Source organism: Salmo salar, chromosome ssa21 (assembly GCF_905237065.1).
Source record: "Salmo salar chromosome ssa21, Ssal_v3.1, whole genome shotgun sequence".
NCBI classification, from domain to species: Eukaryota; Metazoa; Chordata; class Actinopteri; order Salmoniformes; family Salmonidae; genus Salmo; species Salmo salar.
Window position 1 is genome coordinate 204,501 of NC_059462.1, and position 9,564 is coordinate 214,064.

The following is a 9,564-nucleotide window of genomic DNA, read 5'->3' on the forward strand; positions in this document are numbered from 1 at the left end:
TTTTAAGGGGGGGGGGGTTAGAAGGATTACTTTATCCTATCCTAGGTATTCCTTAAAGAGGTGGGGTTTCAGGTGTCTCCGGAAGGTGGTGATTGACTCCGCTGTCCTGGCGTCGTGAGGGAGCATGTTCCACCATTGGGGTGCCAGAGCAGCGAACAGTTTTGACTGGGCTGAGCGGGAACTGTGCTTCCTCAGAGGTAGGGGGGCCAGCAGGCCAGAGGTGGATGAACGCAATGCCCTTGTTTGGGTGTAGGGCCTGATCAGAGCCTGAAGGTATGGAGGTGCCGTTCCCTTCACAGCTCCGTAGGCAATCACCATGGTCTTGTAGCGGATGCGAGCTTCAACTGGAAGCCAGTGGAGAGAGCGGAGGAGCGGGGTGACGTGAGAGAACTTAGGAAGGTTGAACACCAGACGGGCTGCGGCGTTCTGGATGAGTTGTAGGGGTTTAATGGCACAGGCAGGGAGCCCAGCCAACAGCGAGTTGCATTAATCCAGACGGGAGATGACAAGTGCCTGGATTAGGACCTGCGCCGCTTCCTGTGTGAGGCAGGGTCGTACTCTGCGAATGTTGTAGAGCATGAACCTACAGGATCGGGTAACCGCCTTGATGTTAGTGGAGAACGACAGGGTGTTGTCCAGGATCACGCCAAGGTTCTTAGCACTCTGGGAGGAGGGGACAAGGGAGTTGTCAACCGTGATGGCGAGATCATGGAACGGGCAGTGCTTCCCCGGGAGGAAGAGCAGCTCCGTCTTGCCGAGGTTCAGCTTGAGCTGGTGATCCGTCATCCACACTGATAATTAATCATTAATAATAATAATTATAATTATAATTCATAATTCATGCTGATAAAAAAACTCCATGAGAACCCAAAATATAAGCTTGTTTTTCTCCAATGTTTGTAAACATTGTAAATGTAAACAAACGCCGTATACCCTCATAACATGGTTAAAACAATAATTTTGATATCATGAATGGTCAGTCCTTGCATCCATAGCTCTGTCTATTAAACTGAGAGTGGTTACATTTCTCCAGGACCATCCCTCAGCTTTTTACCAAAATAGAGGCGGGGTAACCGTTTTGTTATTGTTTCATCTGCGGATTTAGCCTTTAAACAGCTGTACATTATCAAGATATCAATGTGTCACCAACAAAAAGGTAAACAATAGGCCTATAGCAAATGCAGCGCATTCATTTTTCACATGTAATCAGCACTTTTCAGTAGTGCTCAAAGCATGCCATTCCATGAGCGCAGCATTTGTTTTTCAACTCGAATCAATGAGCCAATCAGTCCTCCATGACAACACAATCATAAACAACAGAGCACGACTTGGTAATAAGTCCTGAGTTCCGGGTTAATGCTTAGGTAAAACAATTTGCCTAATTCACACTTCCATATTTCCAAGTCCTGCTCTTGAAGATCAAGGGGTAAAACATTTATTGGAATGACTGGAATTCTGATAGACGTTGGTTTTTAAGTTAAAGATATAACTTAATCGTATTACTATATGTAGTAGAAAGTGATGGGTTAGAAGAAGCCTACATAACCAACCCATAAAGTAAAATTTAACATCCATATATGGCCAGCTATGTAAACTTTAACATTGATTTATCCTGCAATAGATGTTGTTCAATTGGTAACATCCATATTTGTCTTCTTCTAATGCCTCTTAAGGGGAAAGTAATCTAAAAGTAACTGAATGTAATCAGATTGTTACTGATTTTGGGTTATCCAAAAGTTACGTTACTGATTATAATTTTGGACAGGTAACGAGTAACTGTAACGGATTACATTTAGAAAGTAACCTACCCAAGCATGCTTATTACGGGAAAACTAAATACATGTTGTTTTCAAGTTCTCGTAAGATTATCTCAGATGGAATACATCGGATGGTTCTATAATCAAACGAGTCCCTACATACAAATATCTTGGTATTTGGATTGACAATGATTTATTGTTTAAAAAATAAGATTTAAAGTGAGCTTTTTTTTACAGAAACAGATCTTATCTCTCTCTAGTCAGCAGGAAGCAGATTGTGCAGTCAACCTTTATACCTGTTCTTGATTATTATTCTTTTTAACTCGGCAAGTCAGTTAAGAACAAATTCTTATTTTCAATGACGGCCTAGGAACAATGGGTTAACTGCCTTGTTCAGGCACAGAATGACAGATTCTGTAACCTGTCGGTTACTAGTCCAACACTCTAACCACTAGGCTACCTGCCTAGTGAGACTATTTATCAAAGTGCAGCTGCCTCTACTCTTAAACCCTTGGATACCATTTTTTCATTACACTTTACATTTTAGACATTTAGCAGACACTCTTATCCAGTGCATGCATACATTTCATACATTACTTTATTTATTCCCGTACTGGTCCCCCGTGGGAATCGAACCCACAACCCTGGCGTTGCAAACACCATGCTCTACCAACTGAGCCACGCGCCCTTTGTTTTATCACAGGAGACAGTTTTATTACTCATCAGTCTTTACCCAAAGGTTGTCTGCACCTCTTTGAAGTCACATAGATCACATCATTATGCTCTTTTTGTTTACAAAGCCCTGCTCCACAAACTTCCTACCTACCTAACATCACTGTTAAGATTTAAAACGACAAGTTATCAAACCCATTCACAATGTTGGAGACTCCTTTGGTAAATCAGACTTCCTTGCACCTTACATGTGGAAGGAGCTACAGTACACCGTAATACTGGACGTGTATTTTATTTTGTATATAAATGTGTAGTTAATGTGTAAGGGTGGAGGGTAGGCCCCTTATTTGCCCTGGAAGAATGGAGCAGTCTGGCTGGTGTTGGTCACCAAGGAGAGGCAGGAAGCAGAAGATCCAGTGCATGGTTTTTATTTTAAGGCTCTTGGAGCAGGTGCAGGTATTTACAAAATATACAAATCATCCAACAAGATGATGGACCAGGCTCAAAGTAAATAATAAACTGATTTAAAAAAACTAGTCAAATGAATATAAAGACTGAAGATCAGTCAAACTAACCCCTGCAGAAACAGGCAGCCATCTTCAACTCCCATAAAGCTATACACCTGAGCATATACGTAAATAGTCCAGGTGGCCATTTGACTAATTGTTCAGCAGTCTTATAGCTTGGGGGGTAGAATCTGTTAAGGTGCCTTTTGGACCAAGACTTGGCACTCCGGTACCGCTTGCCATGCGGCAGCAGAGAGAACAGTCTATGACTTGGGTGACTGGAGTCTTTGACAATTTTTTGGGCCTTCCTCTGACACTGACTAATATATAGGTCCTGGATGGCAGGAAGCTTGGGCCCAGTGAAGTATTGGGTCGTACGCACTACCCTCTGTAGCACCTTACAGTCGGATGCAGAGCAGTTGCCATACCAGGCGGTGATGCAACCGGTCAGGATGCTCTCTTTGGTGCAGCTGTATAACTTTTTGAAGATCTGGGGACCCATGCCAAATCTTTTCAGTCTCCAGAGGGGGAAAGGTGTTGTCGTGCCCTCTTCACGACTGTCTTGTTGTGTTTGGATAGTTTGTTGGTGATGTGGACACCAAGGAACTTGAAACTCTCGAAACGCTCTGTTCTGGCCTCCTTTTCCTGTAGTCCACGATCATCTCCTTTGTCTTGCTCACACTGAGGGAGAGGTTGTTGTCCTGGCACCACACTACCAGGTCTCTGACCTACTCCCTATAGGCTGTCTCATCGTTGTCGGTTATCAGGCCTACCACTGTTGTCGTCAGCAAAGTTAATGATGGTGTTGGAGTCGTGCTTGGCCACACAGTCATGGGTGAACAGAGAGTACAGGAGGGGATTAAGCACGCACCCCTGAGGGCCCCAGTATTGAGGATCAGCGTGGCAGATGTGTTGCTGCCTACCCTTACCACCTGGGGGCGGCCCGTCAGGAAGTCCAGGATCCAATTGCAGAGGGAGAGGTTTAGTCCCAGGGTCCTTAGCTTAGTGATGAACTTTGTGGCCACCATGCTGTTGAACACGGAGCTGTAGTCAATGAACAACGATTGAGATTGCATAATCTGTGGATCTGTTGGGGCTGTAGGTAAATTGGAGTAGGTCTTGGGTTTCAGGGATAAAGATGTTGATGAGAGCCATGACCAGCCTTTCAAAGCACTTCATAGCTACTGACGTGAGTGCCACCAGGCGGCAGTCATTTAGGCAGATTACCTTGGTGTTCTTGGGCACGGGACTACGGTGGTCTGCTTGAAACATGTGGGTATTACAGACTCTGTCAGGGAGAGGTTGAGCATGTCAGTGAAGACACTTGCCAATTGGTCTGCACATGCTTTGAGTACACACCCTGGTAATCCGTCTGGCCTCGCGACCTTGTGAATGTTGACCTGTTTAAAGGTCTTGCTCACATCGGCTACGGAGAGCGTGATCACACAGTCGTCCGGAACAGCTGGTGCTCTCATGCATGCTTCAGTGTTGCTTGCCACAAAGCGAGCATAAAAGGCATTTAGCAAGTCTAGTAGGCTCGAGTCACTGGGCAGCTCGCGGCTGGGTTTCCCTTTGTAGTCCGTAATAGTTTGCAAGCCCTTTCACATCCAAGGAGCGTCAGAGCCGTAGTAGGATTCAATCTTAGTCCTGTATTGACGCTTTACCTATTTGATGGTTCGTTTGATTGCATAGCGGGATTTCTTATAAGTGTCCGGATTAGTGTCCCGGTCCTTGAAAGCAGCAGCTCTAGCCTTTAGCTCGGTGCGGATGTTGCCTGTAATTTATGCACTAAATGATGAAGCCAGGCTGTGTCATATCCGGCCGTGATTGGGAGTCCCATATTGCGGCGCACAATTGGCCCAGTATCGTCCAGGTTTGGCCGGGGTAGGCCATCATTGTAAATAAGAATTTGTTCTTAACTGACTTGCCTAGTTAAATAAAGGTTAAATAAAAAAAAGGTTAAAGCCGGTACCTGAGGTGGTTTACTCCTCAATGCCATTAGTTGAATCATGGAACGTATTCCAGTCTGTGCTAGCAAAACAGGCCTGTAGCGTAGCATCCACATCATCTGACCACTTCCGTATTGAGCAAATCACTGGTACTGGTCACCGCTTTAGTTTTTGCTTGTAAGCAGGAATCGGGAGGATAGAATTATGGTCAGATTTGGAGGGCGAGGGAGAGCTTTGTATGCATCTCTGTGTGTGGAGTAAAGGTGGTCTACAGTTCTTTTTCCTCTGGTTGCAAATGTGACATGCTGGTAGAAATTAGGTAAAATGGATGAGCATTTTCTTGTTTGCTTATGGCCTTATACAGCTGGTTGAGCGTGGTCTTAGTGCCAGCATCGGTTTGAGGTCGTAAATAGACGGCTACGAATAATATAGATGAGAACTCTCTTGGCAGATAGTGTGGTCTACAGCTTATCATGAGGTACTCTACCTCAGGCGAGCAATACCTCGAGACTTCTTTAATATTAGACATTGCGCACCAGCTGTTATTGACAAATAGACATACACCCCCGCCCCTTGTCTTACCAGATGTAGCTGCTCTGTCCTGCCGATGCACGGAAAACCCAACCAGGTATTATCCATGTCGTTGTTCAGCCACGACTCTGAGAAATATAAGATATTACAGTTCTTAATGTCCTGTTCGTAGGATAGTCTCGACCGTAGATCATCGAGTTTGTTTTCCAGTGATTGCACGTTGGTCACTAGAACCAACGGTAATAGTGATTTACTCACTCGCCTACGAATCCTAACAAGGCACCCTGACCTTCTCGCTCTGTATGTCTGACCTTTTCTTCAAATGACTGGGATTTGGGCCTGGTCTCCGGAGAGCAGTATATATTTCACGTCGGACTCATGAAAGAAAAAATCTTTGTCCAGTTCGAAGTGGGTCATTGCTGTTCTGATGTCCAGAGTTCTTTTCGGTCATAAGAGACGGTAGCAGCAACTTTATGTACAAACAATGCGAAAAAACGAACAAAATAGCACAGCTGGTTAGGAGCCCGTAAAACGGCAGCCATCACCTCCGGCGCCATTATCAAAACAGATAACCTATATTTTCTGTTCTTAGAGCTTTAATAAAACCTCCCAGGAAAACTTTTAAGGAACCAGAGCAAAACGTTCTCAGAATGTCCGTGCAACCTAAAAATCTAAATAATATAAAAAATATAAATATAAAATTCCCAAAAGATACGTTCCCACAACTTCCAAGAATCCGAAAGTGCTAGCTGGGTACTTATTTTACTCCTGCTGTATAATTTGGATATACATTTTTAAAAACTGCTCCCATGTCACACCATAAATACCAATGCCTCATATCAAATTAATTCCACAACACATAAGATGTGTTAGGACAGTAGATATACAAGATATAAGATATACAATCAGACAGGAATGAAGGTTGTTAGGTTAGGTGTGGTTTTATATACACTCATAGGAAAGACAGGTGAAAAGCAGAGTCAGACTTGAACATTGAACTGTGAACTGAATGTTAGCTTGGTTGTTGGGAGTGCCTCAAGTGCCCTTTGTAGCAGACGGAAGGTATGAAGAAGTGCATAGCACGGGAGGGTGTGACAGAGGATGAGATGTGATTTGTAGTGCACCCTCCCATAGCGTAACCATGGACGATGCCAGAGGAATGCACTAACTGTGTCATTGTAGAGGCACAGGGCGAACTTTGACTGAGTATTAGCAGTTGCTCCTAGACACTGATCTAAGGTCAGTTTGTCTCCTCCCTAAATTTGAGGTCAGGATTTTGTGTAGGGTAAGTTAGATCTTTGTCCTTATGCAACTTCTACTCAGAGTAACTCAAAGTAACTATGACAGGGAGCTTTCTCACTTCAAACGCTCCCAATTGATAATCTACGAAAGATAAGTAATGAAAAAAAGTTATGAAAAATTCTCAAGGTTTCTCAGAATATGTTTCACAATAGTGCATAAATGACACTAGATGGTGCCATCATAAAAATGAAAACATTAATCATGGGTATCTTACGGTAGCGTATCACATAATTCCTCAGCACTAGATGATCTCAGGTGATCTCGTTTATTGACCAGATTTTACAATAAAGAGTGTGAAGTGTGAAATCTCCTTTGGAAACAGCACACCTTGTATCAGCTAACAGCTACACGTGTAAACACCTTTGACAGTATATTCCATTACCACATCTTAATGCAGTATGACATGTTCATTTCACACCTTTTTACCAACATCATCATCGATACACCATACCATATCACACCACCATTTGAGTGTAATGCATCCATGTTATGAATAAAGATAGTAGATATCAATATGAACACTTTGATATTATGGTACTGAATTAGTACTGGAATTAGTACCTAAGTGTACACAACCCTTTGAGTTTAATCCATCCATGTTATGAATAGAAATAGTGTCTATCATTACTAACACTTTGATTAGGGTTGCAAAACTCCAAGTAATTTATCAAAGTTATCAAAGACATTTTCAGACATTTGGGAAATCTATGGAAATAATGGTAATTAATTAATGGTTAGCTCCCACTGACCGTGGATAACGTGGTGGTGGCTTGCTATATACAGTGCATTCGGAAAGTATTAAGACCCCTTGACTTTTTCGACATTTTGTTACATTACAGCCTTACTCTAAAATTGATTAAATACATGTTTTACTCATCAAGCTACACACAATACCCCATAATGACAAAGCGAGAACAGGGCTAGCTAAGTATTCAGACCCTTTGCTATGAGACTCGAAATTGAGCTCTGGTGCATCCTGTTTCCATTGATCATCCTTGAGTTGCTTCTACAAGTTCATTGGAGTCCACCTGTGGTCAATTTAATTGATTTCACATGATTTGGAAAGGCACACAACTGTCTATATAAGGTCCCACAGTTGACAGTGCATATCAAAGCAAAAACCAAGCCATGAGGTCAAAGGAATTGTCCGTAGAGCTCAGATACAGGATTGTGTCGAGGCACAGATCTGGGGAAGGGCACCAAAACATTTCTGCAGCATTGAAGGAACACAAGAACACAGTGGCCTACATCATTCTTAAATGGTAGAAGTTTGGAACCACGAAGACTCTTCCTAGAGCTGGCCGCCTGGCTAAACTGAGCAATCAGGGGAGAAGGGCCTTGGTCAGGGAGGTGACCAAGAACCCGATGGTCCCTCTGACAGAGCTCTAGAGTTCCTCTAGGGAGATGGGAGAACCTTCCAGGACAACCATCTCTGCAGCACTCCACCAATCAGTCCTTTATAGTAGAGTGGCCAGATGGAAGCCACTCCTCAGTACAAGGCACATGACAGCCCGCTTAGAGTTTTCCAAAAGGCATCTATAGGACTCAAACCATGAGAAACAAGATTCTCTGGTCTGATGAAACCAAGATTGAACTCTTTGGCCTGAATGCCAAGCGTCACGTCTGGAGGAAACCTGGCACCATCCCTACGGTGAAGCATAGTGGTGGCAGCATCATGCTGTGGGGATGTTTTTCAGCGGCAGGGACTGGGAGACTAGTCCGGATCGAGGGAAGGATGAACGGATAAAAGTAGAGAGATCCTTGATGAAAAACCTTCTCCACAGCTCTCAGGACCTCAGACTTGGGCGAAGGTTTACCTTCAAACAGGACAACGACCCAAGCACACAGCCAAGACAACACAGGAGTGGCTTCGGGACAAGTCTCTGAATGTCCTTGAGTGGCCCAGCCAGAACCAGAACCTGATCGAACATTTCTGGAGAGACCTGAAAATTGCTGTGCAGCGATGCTCCCCATCCAACCTGACAGAGCTTGAGAGGATCTGCAGAGAGGAATGGGAGAAACTCCCCAATTACAGGTGTTCCAAGCTTGTAGCATCATACCCAAGAAGACTCGAGGCTGTAATCGCTGTCAAAGGTGCTTCAACAATGTACTGAGTAAAGGGTCTGAATACTTATGTAAATGTGATATTTTTTAGTTTAATATATTTAGCAAAAATTTCTAAAAACCTGTTTTTGCTTTGTCATTATGGGATATTGTGTGTAGATATGAGGGAATTATTTAATACATTTTAGACTAAGGCTGTAATGCAACCAAATGTGGAAAAAGTCAAGGGGTCTGAATACTTTCCGAATGCACTGTAAATCAGACAGACAGGCATCGAGGCATTCACTTATAAAATCAAATCGTTATTTGTCACATACACATGGTTAGCAGATGTTAATGCGAGTGTAATAAAATGCTTGTGCTTCTAGTTCCAACAGTGCAGTAATATCTAACAAGTAATCTAACAATTCCCCAACAACTACCTAATACACACAAATCTAAAGGGGTGAATGAGAATATGTACATGTAAGTATATGGATGAGCGATGGACGAGCGGCATAGGCAAGGTGCAATAGATGGTATAAAATGTAGTATATACATACATGTGATATGAGTAATATAAGATATGTAAACATTATTAAAGTGGCATTATTTAGAGTGGCATTGTATAAAGTGACTAGTGATACATTTATTAAAGTGGTCAGAGACTGGGTCTCAATGTAGGCAGCAGCCTCTCTGAGTTAGTGATTGCTGTTTAGCAGTCTGATGGCCTTGAGATAGATCCTGTGTTTCAGTCTCTCGGTCCCAGTTTTGATGCACCTGTACTGACCTCGCCTTCTGGAT